At 33.1% G+C, this 18,262-nt stretch overlaps 1 protein-coding gene and 4 non-coding genes across 6 annotated transcripts in view; 3 read left to right on the top strand and 2 right to left on the bottom strand.

Annotated features, from left to right (window-relative positions):
- Positions 1–18,262, bottom strand: part of LOC125026704 (solute carrier family 49 member 4 homolog) — a 103,166-nt gene that overhangs the window by 60,080 nt on the left and 24,824 nt on the right. The window lies entirely within an intron of this gene.
- Trnal-aag lies at positions 4,151–4,232 on the top strand. Its single transcript has one exon. It is a non-coding gene; the product is annotated as a tRNA-Leu (tRNA).
- Trnal-uag lies at positions 7,995–8,076 on the top strand. Its single transcript has one exon. It is a non-coding gene; the product is annotated as a tRNA-Leu (tRNA).
- On the top strand, positions 12,063–12,144 carry Trnal-aag. Its single transcript has one exon. It is a non-coding gene; the product is annotated as a tRNA-Leu (tRNA).
- Positions 18,133–18,214, bottom strand: Trnal-aag. The gene has a single exon. It is a non-coding gene; the product is annotated as a tRNA-Leu (tRNA).

Here is an 18,262-nt window from a genome sequence, read left to right as displayed (position 1 = left end):
ACATGTATTATTATATATATATATATATTGTATATATTACATGTATATGTATTATATATATAATATATATTTATAATTACTGTATTTTGTATTATATATATAATATGTATATATATACTGTAATGTTTATTATATATATATTGTATATATATATATTGTATATGTTTTTATATTATATATATATGTATATATATATAATGATAATTATATATAATATTGTATATATATACATGTATATGAATATATATATATATATTGTATATATATACATGTAAAATGTATATATATATATTGTTATATATATACATAATATATATATATATATATATATGTATATATATGTAATATAATTATTATTTTTATATATATATATATATAACATATATATATATAATATTATATATATTAAGTATATATAATGTATATTATATATATATTATATTGTATAAATATATAATATATTTATTATATAATATATTGTATAATATATATGTATATGTATTATATATATAATTGTATATATACATTATATTATATATATATATATTTATATTATAAATGTATATGTTATATATATATATATGTATATATATACATGTATATGTATAATATATATTTATATATATAATGTATATGTATTATATATATATATTTATAATATACATGTATATGTATTATATATAATGTATATATATATACAGTATATGTATTTATTATATATATTGTATATATTATATGTACTTATTATTATATATATATATTGTATATAATATATGTATAGTATTATATATATATATTTGTATATTATGATAGTATTATATTATATATATTGTTATTATATATTATATAGTATATAATATATATATTGTATATATCATGTATATGTATTATATAATATATTTATAATATACATGTATATGTATATTATATATATATTGTAATTATACTGATATGTATTATATATATATTTGTATATATCATGTATATTTATATAAAATATATTAATTATACTGTATATTATTATATATATATATACAATATATATATAAATGTATACATATAAAATTAATATACATTTTATTAAAAATAATATATATACTATATACATGTATATTAATATATATATATTGTATATATACTATATATATGTATATATATATATTGTATATAACATGTATATATATTATATATATAATTATATATATATATGTATATGTATATATATATATATTGTGTATATATATGTATATATTATTATAAGATATATTGTATATATATATATATGTATTATATATATATATTTATATATACATTATATGTATTAAAATATATAATTGTATATATATATGTATATGTATTAAAATATTATATTGTATATATAATGTATATTATTATATATATATATGTATATATATATATAATGTATATATATATAATTGTATATATAGTGTATATTATTATATATATATTGTTATATATACATGTATATTATTATATATATATTTTTATATTAATGTATATGGGGGGGGGGGGGGGCCCCCCCCCCCATATATACGTTATATGTATTATATATATATGTATATATCGTGTATATAGTATTATATTTATATGTATATATATTGTATATGTATTTATATTATGTATATAACTGTATTGTTATATATATATGTATATATACTGTATATGTATTATATATATATTGTATATTACTGTATATTATTATATATATTGTATATATACATGTATATGTTTATTATATATTTAAAATATATTATTGTATTATATATATTATATGTATATTATATATATATATTGTATATATATAGTGTATATGTATATATATATATTTATATATATAATATGTATATATATATATTGTATATATTACTGTATATGTATATATATATTGTATATATATTGTATATGTTATTATATATATATTTAATATATAGTATGTATTAATATATATTGTATATATATACATTATATGTATTTATATATATTGTATATATACATGTATATGTATTATAATTATATTTGTATATTATATACATGTATATGTATTTATATATATATTGTATATATATACAATGTATATGTATTATATATATGTATATATATAATGTATATTAATACATATATTGTATATATATAAATGTATATGTATTATATATATATTGTATATATACGTGTATATGTATTATATATATATTGTATATATATACATGTATATGTATTATATATATATTGTATAATATACATGTATATGTATTATATATATATTGTATATATATCCATGTATATGTATTATATATATATTTATATATATACATGTATATGTTATATATATATATTGTATATATATACATGTATATGTATTATATATATATTGTATATATTAAAATGTATATGTATTTATATATAATTATTTATAATACATGTATATGTATTATATATTTTTACACATATTATATATAAAATTTTATTAATTATATAAATTTAATTACTATAATATATATTATCTGTATATGTATTTATATATATTGTTTTATATATATGTATTATGTTTATATATTATTTATATATTGTTGTATATCATATATATCTAGTGCATATCTATACTGTATATATATATATATATATATATATATATATATATATCTAGTGCATATATATACTGTGTATATATACTGTATTTATATATAGTGCATACATATACTGTATATATATATACTATATATATAGTGATATATATACTGTATATATAGTGATATATATACTGTATAATATAGTGATATATATACTGTATATATAGTGCATATATATATACTGTATTTATATATAGTGTATATATACTGTATATATATAGTGATATATATACTGTATTTATATATAGTGCATATATATACTGAATATATATAGTGCATATATATACTGATTATATATAGTGCATATATATATATATACTGAATATATATAGTGCATATATATATACTGAATATATATAGTGCATATATACTGTATATATGAAATTATATTATGTATTGTAAATACATTTATAATTTATCATGTATATATCTATATTATATGTTGTATATATGTATATACACATTTAATCTTAAAAGTGACTGAAAGTAGATACCCAAGATAAATACGCATACACATACGCATTTATGTATAAATTCCAGGTTATATGTGCTACTTGACATATCACACTTTTATGATCTAGTGATAATAATGACTTTGCATAATTTACAACTTTACAAAAGTAGAGGGAATAATCAAATAGTGTTTATGAACGGAAATTCATACCAGTTACCAAAACGTGTTTTGGTAACTGGTATAAAGTTTTGTATAACAAGTTATGTATGCATTGCAGTTCTCATCCGAATATACCGGAAGATGACTCCCCACTCTCAGCCTTAAACGTTAGTTTTCTCGCTTCTTTATACTCACCAAATTCATATTGCATATGCAACTTGAAGTTGCATATGGATATGAGGTGAAGTTAACGACATGAGATTGACACTTAAGAATATATATACATATATATGTATGTATATACATATATATGTATATATATACATATATGTTTGTATATACATATATATGTTTGTATATACATATATATGTTTGTATATACATATATATGTATGTTTATACATATATATGTATATAGAAAGACTTGAAAAATGCCGGAAGGTATCAGTGTTATGGAGAACTGGAATGACCAAATAGATAAGATATAAACTGACAATTATACCACCTATCAAATTACGGACGCGCACATTAATATATGTACATGTTTATACATACATACATATATATGAGCACAAACACAGCAACGCGTTCATTAAGACGAAAACATCCACACTAAGAAAAGAGCGATTGGTCTTCATGCACGAAAAAGTTAAACCAGAACATACTTGAATATAGGTTTACTGTAGACTTTTTGTTAAAACGATTCCGTTTCCTTCTCAATATAATTAACTGTACTACTAATAAATAATTTGGCTTAACCCTGTCACCATAACAATGTTATCGAGTGTCTGCGACGAACAATGAGTGATGGTGTGTGCGGTAAAATCATTATATCAATAATTTTTATTACTATCCAATTTATTACTATCAGAATTGCTCATGTTCTGTAGGTAGCGTGGCCGAGCGGTCTAAGGCGCTGGTTTAAGGCACCAGTCTCTTCGGAGGCGTGGGTTCGAATCCCACCGCTGCCAAGGATTTTGGCACTGCAATGTGGCATTGACTGGCCCACAACCAAGGCCCGAAAGAACGCCGCCTTCGCAAATCCCACTCAACTGACCTGACCAAGGTACAGAGAGCTGTAAAGCTTGGAACTGAGTGTACCTGCGCGCCGCTGGCAGAAGCACAAATGTCACGGAAGAAAGGAAATCCTCTCTGCATGAATAACTATATTGTGCTACCTTTACAGGCACTGCCAATTATCTACAAGAATAGCAATAGCAAAACACCAGTTCATTCACAGAAACTACCTATCGAGCTCTTGTTCCCCGATTTTTAGTATCGTATTCTCTGTCAAGGTTCAGATTTCTCAAAGATCAATAGCATAATTACTGTATCTACCGTATATTCTTATCAGATAACGAAAGTTTACAAAATATTGTAATGTATTATGTAACGAATCATGCTTAAAAAATATCCTTGAAGAACACTGTATTCTAAAACATTGTATAAGCTTATATTTTCTTTTGATTTTTTTTTCAGATCAAGAACAAGAGTACTATTGCTAATCCCTAAGGGCTATATATAAAAAAAAAAAAATCCTAAGGTAAACACAATTCCCAAAATACGTACAAATGATATTTGTAGATAATATCTAAACCGCATGACCTCATCCGCCCGTCGAATCACATGTTAAGAACCATAATATAAACAAGATCTTGCAACTTCTCATCCCACTATCAGAGACCTGATCACGATGAACACTTCAGCAAGTTCAGCAAGTTTTCTACACCTTGTTTCTCACATGGAACTAAGTGACAGGTTAACGTCTTCAAACTTTGACCTTTTGCAAAGTTCACCCGAGTCCAAATCTCGTGATTCTCTATTTCCTCCAGCATCAACCGAAGTGTTATGTGATGGAAATAACCCTACTACATGTACACCACATATCGTGATAACTAACACAGTCTTGAAGGAGGCGGCCTGTCGCAGGAAGGAAGTAAGGAAGACCAGGCGGTTTGGCGGTCGCAGGTCTGAGACTCCCTCCGCGAGGAGAAGGTTGCTCTTTGAGGCGGAGAGAGAGGAGTAATCTTTTGCGTATATTTTGGACTTATCATATAACAATAATAAACTTATTATGAGTATTTCCTATTTCGTTTCTCTGGGACTGTGGTCCATTTCATGTTCATTTACTTCCGTAAAAAGCTACTCGCACAATATGATTTCAGTATCAAAATATACTACAGCAGCGTGTTCCATTACCTAGTTTTCAAAGAGGGTCGTCCAATGACCTTACAGCTCACAGTCGCTCATGTATATATATGAATATATTTACAACTACATATAGTCTCACGCGAACACACACACAATATATATATATATATATATATATATATATATATATAAAGAGAGAGAGAGAATGTATATATAAATATGTGTATGCGTGTGTGTGTGTGTACATATATACATACGTGTTAGTATATATACACACATATGCCTATATGTGTATATATATTATACATATGATATACATTGTATGTATATTATATATATTGGATATTATATATATTTAGTATATGGGCTATATGTTGTATATATATTTTATATACTGTACATATATTTTATATACTGTACATATATTTTATATACTGTACATATATTTTATATACTGTATATATATTGTATATATCTTAATATTATATAATTTTATAAATATCTATATCTATATCTGCATTGATGTATATACATATCCAATCTTAAATGTAACTGAAAGTTTAAGCCCTTGATATGTATGCATAAACATACGCATACACGTGCGTATGTATAAGCATATGCATATACATAATGCATAATTTAAACTATTAAACTATTAAAATTATTAAATCGTATATATGAAAGGAACTCTAAACCAATTTGTGTTTTAGTAACTGGTATGAAAATCAGTTCATATGTACTGTTTAATATATACCACTAGTTTTGTATAACAAGTTATGTGTGCATTGCAGTTCTAATCCGAATATACCGGAAGATGACTCCCCACTCTCAGCTTCAAACTTTAATCTTGTCACAGTGAGAATCAGTCTTGAAGCGTAGCTACTAAATTTACAGCTTCTTAATTATTACAACATGAATGACTCGGTGAAATGGAAGAGGAAGCGGAAATTAGTCGTTTATATTTATTATCCAATTTAGTATAAATAAGTCATAGTAATATATATATATATATATATATATATATATATATGACATTACTCCTCTCTCTCTCTGCCTCAAACACCTGCGAACGCCAAACAGTCTTGCTTTCCGTGCTTCCTTCCTGTGGTAGGCCACCTCCTCTACTACAGTGGCAATTATTCCAGGATATGGTGTACTTATAGTAATGTTACTTTCATTGTATAATGGGTTGGTTGCCGCTGGAAACCCTCAAGAGACCCTCTATCAATAAATATGGTTTCTGCGTAAGGTGAAAATGGCAGAAGAACAAAGTCTGGATAGGAAGATAACCCTTCACTCAGTTCCATGCGCAGAGAAAAAATAGTTGAAGTAAACATCATGATCAGAACTTTGACAATATGACGAAATAGGAGAGTATCAGGTCATGCGGTCTAGTATGTTTAGAAGACCTGAATTTCAACTTGATATTCGTAGCGCAGATGAGGTCGTGCGGAAATATTTGTCATCTGATTAAATACCGGAAGGTATTTTGAGAAACTGTGACTGGAATGTTTTCATCAGTGCGTATGCCAATGGACTCCTGCGTTGCTTCGAGTGTTTCGCGCTTGAACAGAGCAACTGGGTTAGTCAGTTCTGTGAATCGACCAGAGACTGCCGTGGCGAACCCACGGGCACACTCTTCCTCCCTAGGGTGTTTCCAAGTGAAACACCTTTGAGTGTCCACTGGATGAACGAGGAGTTTTGAAGTGGACCCGTAGGATAGCCACTACCAGCTTATGGTCAGTGCCACAGAACTCGGCACTTCAGTAAATCTTGCAATTCTGGAGGATCCTCCATCGAGTGCTGACAAGAATGCGGTCAATATCCTTGGCCGTAGTACACGTATCGCTATATCATGCCCCGCGAGAAAATGTAAAAACATATCCATAATATTACTCCTCCCTCTCCGCTTCAAACACCAGCCTCCTCCTCGCGAAGGAAGTCCCAGGCCTGCGTGATCAAACTTTTGACAATGTGACGATATAGGAAAAGATCTGACCTATATTGATTCGTGAAAGGATCAGGTCATGCGGTCTAGTATGTTTAGGAAAACTGAATTCGAACTTGATATTTGTAGGGCAGATGAGGTCGTGCGGAAAGATTTGTCATCTGAAAAAATGCCGGAAGGTATTTTGAGAAATTGTAACTGGAAAGTCTTCATCAGTGTTTATGAAGAATTGTAATGACCTAGTAGTAGATGAGGTATAAATCACGGGCGCCCTCATTAGTATATGTGCATGTTTATACATACATACATATATATGAGCACAAACACAGCAACGTGTTCATAAAGATGAAAATATCCACAATAACAACAGAGCGAAGGGATTGCATGCACGAAATTTTAATTTTATCTGGAAGAAATTAAACCAGAGCATACCTGAATATAAGCAGGTTGTTTACAGTAGGCTTTTTGTTAAAACGATTCCGTTTCCCACTCAGTATAATTTACTGTACTACTAATAAATAATTTGGCTACAAAGAACAATGAGTGACAATAAAATCATTGTATCAGAAATTTACGAAATGCTTTATTATTCATCCATTCTTATTACTATCAGAATTGCTCATCATGTTCTGAAGGTAGCGTGGCCGAGCGGTCTAAGGCGCTGGTTTTAGGCACCAGTCTCTTCGGAGGCGTGGGTTCGAATCCCACCGCTGCCATGATTTTGGCACTACAACCAAGGCCCGAAAGAACGCCGCCTTCGCAAATCCCACTCAACTAACCTGACCAAGAGAGTTGTACAGAAAGTTGTAAAGCTTGGAAATGAGTGTACCTGCGCACTGCCAAATATCTACAAGAAGAGCATTAGCAAAACACCAGTCCATACACAGAAACTACAGCGTATCACATCAAATAGTTCATCTCAGTGACAGTTCCCACAAATGGTTTACAGAAGCTGTGTTCTCCCTACAATTAAACAACAAAACTGCAAGCAAATAAAAATAAAATCGAAGACTGTGCGGTAGACTACAGCGTTCAGATTGATAAGTTCGCCTCGGCATTATAGCCCTAAGATGGAACTCTAGTTTGATCAAGCTCTTGTTCCCCGATTTATTTCCCTTGAGATTTTTAACACATCATTAACAAGAATACTATTAATAATCCCTAAGGGTTAAACAATCCTAACATAAACATCACAATTCTCAAAATGCCTGCTAATGACATTTGTAAATAATCTCCTAACCGCATGACCTCATCTGCCCGTCGAATCACATGTTGAGAACCATAATATAAGCGAGATCTTGCCACATCTCATCACACTATCAGACACCTGATCACGATGAACACTTCAGCAAGTTCTCTACACCTTGTCTCTCACATGGAACTCAGTGGTATTGAAAAGGGTTGGGGCCAGGGCACATCCCTGTCTCACCCTGGCAGACACCAGGAGAAAGGCAGAGATGCCCTCCCCACACTTGACAGCACTCTCGGTATCTGTATACATGCCAGACAGCAAACCAATAATCCCAGGGGGTATCCCACGGAGACCCAGTAAGGTCCAGAGCCTCTCCCGGTGCACTGAGTCGAAAGCCTTCTTGAGATCAACATAAGCTGCAAGCATACCTTGTTGAAACTCAAGTCGGCGTTCCACAAGGACACGAAGTGCTAAGACGCGGTCTATAGTTGACTTCTTGGGTGTAAAACTAGACTGCTCAAGTCTCTGTGCTCATAATAGGTGGTCGCGCACTCGTGCCACAAGCAGATGAGCAAGGACCTTGCCTGGTACGCTGAGCAATGTAATACCTCTATAGTTGCCACAGTCCTTTTGGTTCCCTTTCCAGATAGGGATGACCAAGCCCCTTTTCCAGTCAGGAGGAATGGTACCAGTCTCCTAAACAGCAGACAGGACTGCATGCAAACCACAGATCATGGCTTCTCCACCCGCCTTCAACAACTCCGCAGCAATCCCACAGACACCAGCAGCCATTCCACTCTTCAGCCTAGAAACCGTCCTTCTCACCTCTTCGATGGAAGGTGGTTCCTCACTGATAGGTGGTTCAGCCACTAGTAGCTGTGTGCCAGCCAACGGGAGTTGTGAAGATGGGGGATCGACCCTATACAGTTGCTCAAAGTACTCAGCCCAGCGGGCCCTATACTCACCCGGCTCCGACACAATGCAACCATCCTCTGCCCTCACCGAGCCCAATTGAGAGATTGACTTTGACCGGAGTTCCCTCAGGGCTCGGAAAGCAAGTCGAAGGTCATTTTGGGCAAAATGACCTTCCAACTCTTCCACGATGGTCCATTCTCAAAGAGGCCCTAGCAGAGCATAACAGTTCCCTGTGCAAGACATGGTTCCCATCCAGTCTGGCAGCACGACTCATCTCTATAGTGTTCAGTGTCTCGTCTGAGACTACACGCCTCCTTCGGCGAGGTCGGACCCCAAGGCACTACTCGGCAGCTGACAGAGTTTCTTGCTTAAAGGTATCCCACAGTTCAGCAGGGTCCTGTAGAGTGTCAAGCACTTCAAACCGATTTGAGACTGCCACTGCATACTCCTGAGCCACCTCCTCACTCTTGAGCCTCTCGAGATGGAACACCTGCTGGTGAGATTTCGGGATGCATCTAGATCTGAGGCGGAGCCTAAGTGTTGCAACAACAAGTCTGTGGTCGGTAGCAAAGAACTCAGCACTCCTAAAAACTCTACAGTTCTGAAGGATCCTTCAGCGAGTATCCACAAGAATATGGTCAATCTCTTTAGCTACAATGCCAGTATTGGAGTAACAAGACCAGCGGTGGAGATCTCGTCTCTGGTACCACGAGCCCCCAATCCTCAGCCTCCAAGATCTTGCGAAGTCTAAGAGGTATGAGCTATTGGTGTTCCTAGTACCAGAGCCATAGGGATCGATGCATAGCTCGTATCCTTCCCTGTCAGTGCCAGTGACTTCATTGAAGTCCCCCAAGACCATGAGGGTGTCTCCCCGGGGACACTGATCCACTATAGAGTCAAGTTTGGTGTAGAACATCTCTTTCTCTTCAGGCCCACTTTCCTCAGTAGGAGCGTAAACTGCCACTAGAGATATGAAGCCCAAAGTGTGCTTCATTCTCACGAGCAGAATGCGCTCGTCAACAGGGGTAACTTTCTTGACTGAGGAACGGAAGCTGTCAGATACAGTCACCGCGACTCCCCTAAGGCGCGCATCATTGCTACAGCCAGGTATAACCCCTACTACTGGTCTCACCACTACCAAGCCATCGCACCTCAGAGAGACCAGCGATGGCAATCCCCAGCCTCCCCAGCCCCCCCGATAACAAAGGCAGTCGATCATCCTCCGAGAGACTGAGGATGTTCCAGGCCGCTACACGGCACGCTCGCCGCAGATTGACCCCATTTATGGGCCTCCGGCCGGGCGACGCCTCGGCACAACCAGACATGCCTCCCAAGGAGGAAGAGTGGGGGCCGGGGGTGCCATCCCCCCCACCATGTAACCTCAGGGTGCAGGATTCCCTGAGAGGGCTTTGCCCTGCACTCGTCATACCAGGCTCGACGTCCCGATCAGGTAAGCCCCTGGGCAGGACACCGAGCCAGGGATCAGGAACCCCCGGCCGCAAATCGGGGTCGGAGTCACCTCCTCCGGGATGGCTCTGACCCCTTCTCTCCTTTCTTGGTTTGCCTGCTGTAGCTGGGGGCAGGGACGCAGAACTCCCTGGGGGCAGATTGCCCCTGCTACCCAAATTTATATATATATATATATATATATATATATATATATATTACACATGTTGTGTATATATACATATTTATAATATATATATATATATATATATTTAATTATATATACATATTATATCTAAAAAGTAACTGCAAGTAGATACCCTAGATATGTATGCATATATAGACCTTGTGCATACATACACATACACATACATATATCTATACGTACATATATGACTGTACAAAAATACTAGGATATATTACAAAGTGCATCTAAACTGACATTAATATGGGTTTTATATTAACACGTACACAAACGCGTGCACGTAATTTAGTAACCTGTATAAATTCGATTCGAGTATATAAACGAAAATTTATACCAATTACCAAAACACGTGTGTGCGTTTTATTAACTGATATGAATTTCACATTATATGCACTGTTTAATAAACATTTCCATCCACATACACCTGAATATAATTCCCGCTCTCAGTCTCAAACGTTAGTTTTCTCGCTTCTTTACATCTAGCAAAAAAAGTTGGACATAAGTTCGCGAAATTACACTGATATTATCTCAGTGAGAAATCCAACATGATAAATACAACATGAATCTGAAGCTTGTATTTGTTTTTTTTTTAATTGGAAGACGAAATGGAAAATGGTCGTTTAAGTTTATTATCAATTGCAATATAAATAAGTCATAGAGATATATCCATAATATTACTCCTCAGTCAAGCACGAAACTATTCTTTTATCTGGAAGAAGTTAAACTTGAACATACCTGAATATAGGTAGGCTGTATACTGCAGACTTTTTGTTATAACGATTCCGTTTCCCTCTCAGTATAATAAACTGTGCTACTAATACATAATTTGGCTTAACCCGGTCATCAAAACAATTGAGTGATGATAAAATCACTGTATTAATAATATATGAAGTGCTTTATTCTTCATCCATTTTTATTACTATCAGAATTATATATATTCTGTAGGTAGCGTGGCCGAGCGGTCTAAGGCGCTGGTTTAAGGCACCAGTCTCTTCGGAGGCGTGGGTTCGAATCCCACCGCTGCCAAGGATTTTGGCACTGCAGTGTAACAGTGACTGGACCATAAGCAAGACCCGTGAGATCGCCGCCATCGTAGATCCCACTCAAATGACCTGCCCAAGAAACTGTAAAGCTTGCCACTGACAGAAGCACAAATGTCACGCGAAAGGAATTCATCGCTGCATGAATAGCTATACTGTGCTGCCTTTACAGGTACTGCCATTTATCTACAAGAATAGCATTAGCAAAACATCATTTCATACACTGAAACTACAGTTTTTCACATCAAGCAGTTCAGCTCCATAATTGCTTACATAAGCTGTTTTCTATCTACAATTAAATAACGAAATTGCAAATAAATACAACTAAACCGAAGACCCCGGCAGGCTACAGCCCGAAGATGATTGTTTTTAAATATCGTATTCTCTCTCAAGTTTCTGATTTCTCAAAGATCAATAATATAATTTCTGGATTTACCGTATTTTTTTTCATGCCTTCTTATCAGATAACAGAAGTTTACAAAATATTGGAATGCATTACGTAATGAATCATGCTTAATGAATATCCTTGAGGAACACATTGTATAAGCTTATATTTGCTCTTGACATTTTTAGCATATCAATAACAAGAAGAATGCTCTCAATTCCTAAGGGCTAAAAAAAATCTTAACATGAATATCACAATTCTCAAAATACCCAGTAATAATAATATCTATGACGCTTGACCTCATTTGCCCATCGAATGACATGTTAAGAACCTTAATATAAGTCATATCTTGCCACATCGCATCACATTATCAGAGACCTGATCACGATGAACACTTCAGCAAGTTCTCTACACCTTGTTTCTCACATGGAACTCAGTGACAGGTTATCGTCTTCAAACTTTGACCTTTTGCAAAGTTCACCCGAGTCCAAATCTAGTGATTCTCCATTTCCTCCAGCATCAACCAATGTATTATGCAATGGAAATAATCTTACTATATGTACACCACATATCGAGATAACTAACACAGTCTTGAAAGAAGTGGCCTGTCGCAGGAAGGAAGTGCGGAAGATCAGGCGGTCGAAGGTCTGAGACTCCCTCCGCGAGGTTGCTCTTTGAGGCGGAGAGAGAGGAGTAATCTTTTGCGTATATTTTTGACTTATCATATAACAATAAAAATAAAAACGTACTGATGAGTATTTCCCGTTTCGTCTTCTCCCAATACAACATGAAGCATAGCATAAGTCATGTAATCCAGACTAGGGCATGATAAAGCGCGTAAACTAATACATTACTTTTGGTGTTACGGACAAATGTGGATAACAGGGACTGCACTTAATGCCGTGCTCATTTACATTTGTGTGATTTCATAAAGTGAACACTATCCGTTAGTAGGCCACGTTGAACCCAACAGCGTGTTCCATTACCTAGTTTTCATAGAGGGTCGTCCATTGACTTTACAACTCTCACAAATACACACAAGTCTGTGAAAGGAAAACAGCCACAGTAAGAAATGATATTGAATCGTAACGTTTCGAACTCTTCACGGGTTCCTCTTCAGACGAATGATATACCAAAATGTGTGTGTGTGTGTGCGCGCGTGTGCGTGTGCGTGTGTGTGTGTGTGACTATATAAATATGCGTGTGTATGCATGTAGTTAATTATACTGAGAGGGAAGCGAAATCGTTTTAACAAAGTCTCCAGTAAACACCCTGCCTATATTCAGGTAAGTTATGGTTTAACTTCTTCCAGATAGAAGAATGGTTTCGTGCATGTAATCCAGTTGCTCTGTTCTTCTGTTCTTATTTAGGGTATTTTCCTTTTCATCTTTATGAACAAGTTGCTGTGTTTGTGCTCATATATATATATGCATATATGTATAAACATGTACATACATTAATGTGCGCCTCCGTGATTTGGTAATAGGTATAAATTTCAGTTTATACCTCATCTACTATTAGATCATTCCAGTTCTCCATAACACCTATGAAAAAAATCCAGTCACAATTTCTCAAAATACCCTCCGGCATTTTTTTCTGATGACAAGTTTATCCGCATTACCTCATCTGCCCTACGAATATCAAATTGAAATTCAGGTCTTTTAAATATACTAGACTCCATGGCCTGATCCTTTCACGAATCAATATAGGTCAGATCTTTTCCTATTTTGTCACAATGTCAAAGGTCTGATCATGATCTTCACTTCAACACATTTTTCTCTGCGCATGGAACTGAGTGAAGGGTTATCTTCCTCTCCAGACTTTGTTCTTTTGCCATTTTCACATTACGCAGAAACCATATCTACGGATAGAGGGCCTCTACTTCCTCCAGCGGCAACCAACGCATTATATGACGAAAGTAACATTACTATAAGCACACCACATCCTGGGATAGCTGCCACTTTGGTGGAGGAAGTGGCCTGCCGCAGGAAGGAAGCACGGAAAGCAAGACGGTTTGGCGGTCGCAGGTGCGAGACTCCCCAAGCGAGGAGGAGGCTGGTGTTTGAGGCGGAGAGAGAGGAGTAATATTATGGATATATTTCTATGACTTATTCATACTACATTGGATAATAAATTTAAACGACCAATTACCGTTTCGTCTCTCAATTCTAAACCTATTCCAATACAAGATTCAGATCCATGTTGTAATGAAATGGTAATAATAATAATGGTGATTATGATAATGATAACAATAATAGGAATAATAACGATAATGATAATGATAACAATAATAATAATTATCATAATAATAACAAATATGATAATAATAATGACTATAAGAAGCTGTAAATTTAGTAGCTACGTTTTCAAGACTGATTCTCACTGATATTAATTTCGTTAACTTCACCTTATGCCTATATATAACTGCAAAGGAGCAAGGATACTAACGTTTGAAGCTGAGAACGGGGAGTCTTATCTCCATTTTTTTGTAATCTGTAAATATTTCCGTTTGTATACACGATTTGAAGATTCCCTCTACTTTTGTCCGTTATTATCATGAGAACGCAAAAGTGGAATATGTCAAACAGTTCATATAGACTGGAATTTATACAGGTTACTAAAATACGCGCACGCTTGTGTGTACGTGTTTAGTATGAAACTAGTATGTCAGTTTAGATGTACTCTTTAGTATATCACATCTTTTGTATAATAATTTATGTGTGTGTGTGTATTCGCGCGCGCGTGTGTGTGTGTGTGCACGTCCGTGCGTTCATGATGACAATAGATATATACACAATGAATATATCCACAGTGAATATATCCACAGTGGATTTATCCACAATGGATATATACACAGTGAATATATCACAGTGGATTTATCCACAATGGATATATACACAATGGATATATACACAATGGATATATACACAATGGATATATACACAATGGATATATACACAATGGATATATACACAATGGATATATACACAATGGATATATACACAATGGATATATACACAATGGATATATACACAATGGATATATACACAATGGATATATACACAATGGATATATACACAATGGATATATACACAATGGATATATACACAATGGATATATACACAATGGATATATACACAATGGATATATACACAATGGATATATACACAATGGATATATACACAATGGATATATACACAATGGATATATACACAATGGATATATACACAATGGATATATACACAATGGATATATACACAATGGATATATACACAATGGATATATACACAATGGATATATACACAATGGATATATACACAATGGATATATACACAATGGATATATACACAATGGATATATACACAATGGATATATACACAATGGATATATACACAATGGATATATACACAATGGATATATACACAATGGATATATACACAATGGATATATACACAATGGATATATACACAATAAATATATATAATGATATATATATATACACAACATATATGTACCGTATATAATATATACATATATATGTATATATATATATATATATATATGTGTGTGTGTGTTTGTGTGTGTGTGTGTGCACATGCGTATGTGTATGCGTATGCATATGCATATATATCTAAGGTATCTGCTTTCAGTTACTTTTAAGGTACAATATGATACAAATATATATACAATATATAATATATATACAATATATAATATATATACAATATATAATATATATATACAATATATAATATATATATACAATATATAATATATATACAATATATAATATATATATACAATATATAATATATATACAATATATAATATATATATACAATATATAATATATATATACAATATATAATATATATATACAATATATAATATATATATATATACAATATATAATATATATACAATATATAATAAATATATACACAATATATAATAAATATATACACAATATATAATAAATATATACACAATATATGTAACATATATACATACAGTATATATATTAAATATATACAAAATATATATATAAGGCACATATAAATATATATATATATATATATATATATACACACATGTGTATACACACACATGCATATTTGTGTATATATGCATATACATGTCTATCTATATAAATTTATGTATATTTATTCTTTTATACATGCACACGCGTGTTTATATATATATAAACTATACACGCACACACATTTATATATAAATATATATACACATTAATACACGCACACACATATATATACACATTTATAACATATATACACACTTTCATGTGTGTGTGATTATATGTATTTATACATACATATATATATATGACACGTTTGTGAGTCATTGGAAGAACTATGAAAACTAGGTAATGGAACATGCTGTTGTAGTATATATTATGCTACTGAAATCATATTCTACAAGTAGCTTCTTAGTTCAGCATGGCCTACTAACGGATAGCGTTTCCTTTATGATATCACACTAATGTAAACAAGCATGACATGAAGCGCAGTCCCAGTTATCCACATTTGTCCGTAACACCAAAAAGTATTAGTTTACACGCTTCATCATACCGCAGTGTTTCTATTATAACTATACTGATTTGCAATTTCTTTGTGGGTTACTTTATGTCATGTATCCTGTTTTATTAGGAGAAGACGAAACAGGATATATTCATCAGATCGTTTATTACTTTTATAGGAAAAAATGTGTGATTAGATGGGGCAAGATATGACATATTAAGGTTCTTAACATGTCATTCGATGGGCAGATGAGGTCAAGCGGTTTAAAGATTATTTACAAATGTCATTAGATATGCAATTATCTATGTATACATATACATTCATTCATACAAATATATATATATATATATATATCATCACTCGGTTCAAAACGAGACATTAGTCTCTTAGAAGCCCAATTTAATTGTGATCTTTATCTTTGGATTTTATCGCCCTTGGGGATTATTAGTATTCTTCTTGTTAATGAGACGCTAAAAATCTCAAGAGAAAACATAAGCTTCTAGAATGTGTTAGCATATAGTGTTCCCCATGGATATTAATTAAGCATGGTTCGTCACGTGATGCATTCCAATGTTTTGTATTTTTTGTTATCTGATAAGAAGGCTTGAAAAGTTATACGGTAAATCCAGAAATTAGGGAACTAGATTTCATCTTCGGGCTATAATGCCAAGGCGAATCTGAACGCTGTAGCCTTCCGCAAAGTTTTCGGTTATAGTTGTATTTGTTTTATTGTAAGGAGAAAACAGCTTCTGTCAGTCATTAGTTAAGGCCGTCAGTGTGATCAACTCCTTGATATGATACACCGCAGTTTCTGTGCATGAACTGATGTTCTGCTAATGCTATTCTTGTAGATAAATGGCAGCACAATATAGCTATTCATGCAGCGAGGAATTCCTTTCGCGTGACAGTTGATCTTCTGTCAGCAGGTACAGTCAGTTCTAAGCTTTGCAGTTTCTTGGACTGGTCATTTGAGCGGGATCTACGATGGCGGCGATCTCACGGGTCTTGCTTATGGGCCGGGTCACTGCTACACTGCAGCTGCCAAAATCCTTGGCAGCGGTGGGATTCGAACCCACGCCTCCGAAGAGACTGGTGCCTTAAACCAGCGCCTTAGACCGCTCGGCCACGCTACCTATAGAACATAGTGAGTAATTCTGATATTAATAAAAATGGATGAATAA

This window comes from Penaeus chinensis, chromosome 6, assembly GCF_019202785.1.
Source record: "Penaeus chinensis breed Huanghai No. 1 chromosome 6, ASM1920278v2, whole genome shotgun sequence".
Lineage (NCBI taxonomy): Eukaryota > Metazoa > Arthropoda > Malacostraca > Decapoda > Penaeidae > Penaeus > Penaeus chinensis.
This window is presented reverse-complemented; position numbering and strand designations above follow the sequence as displayed.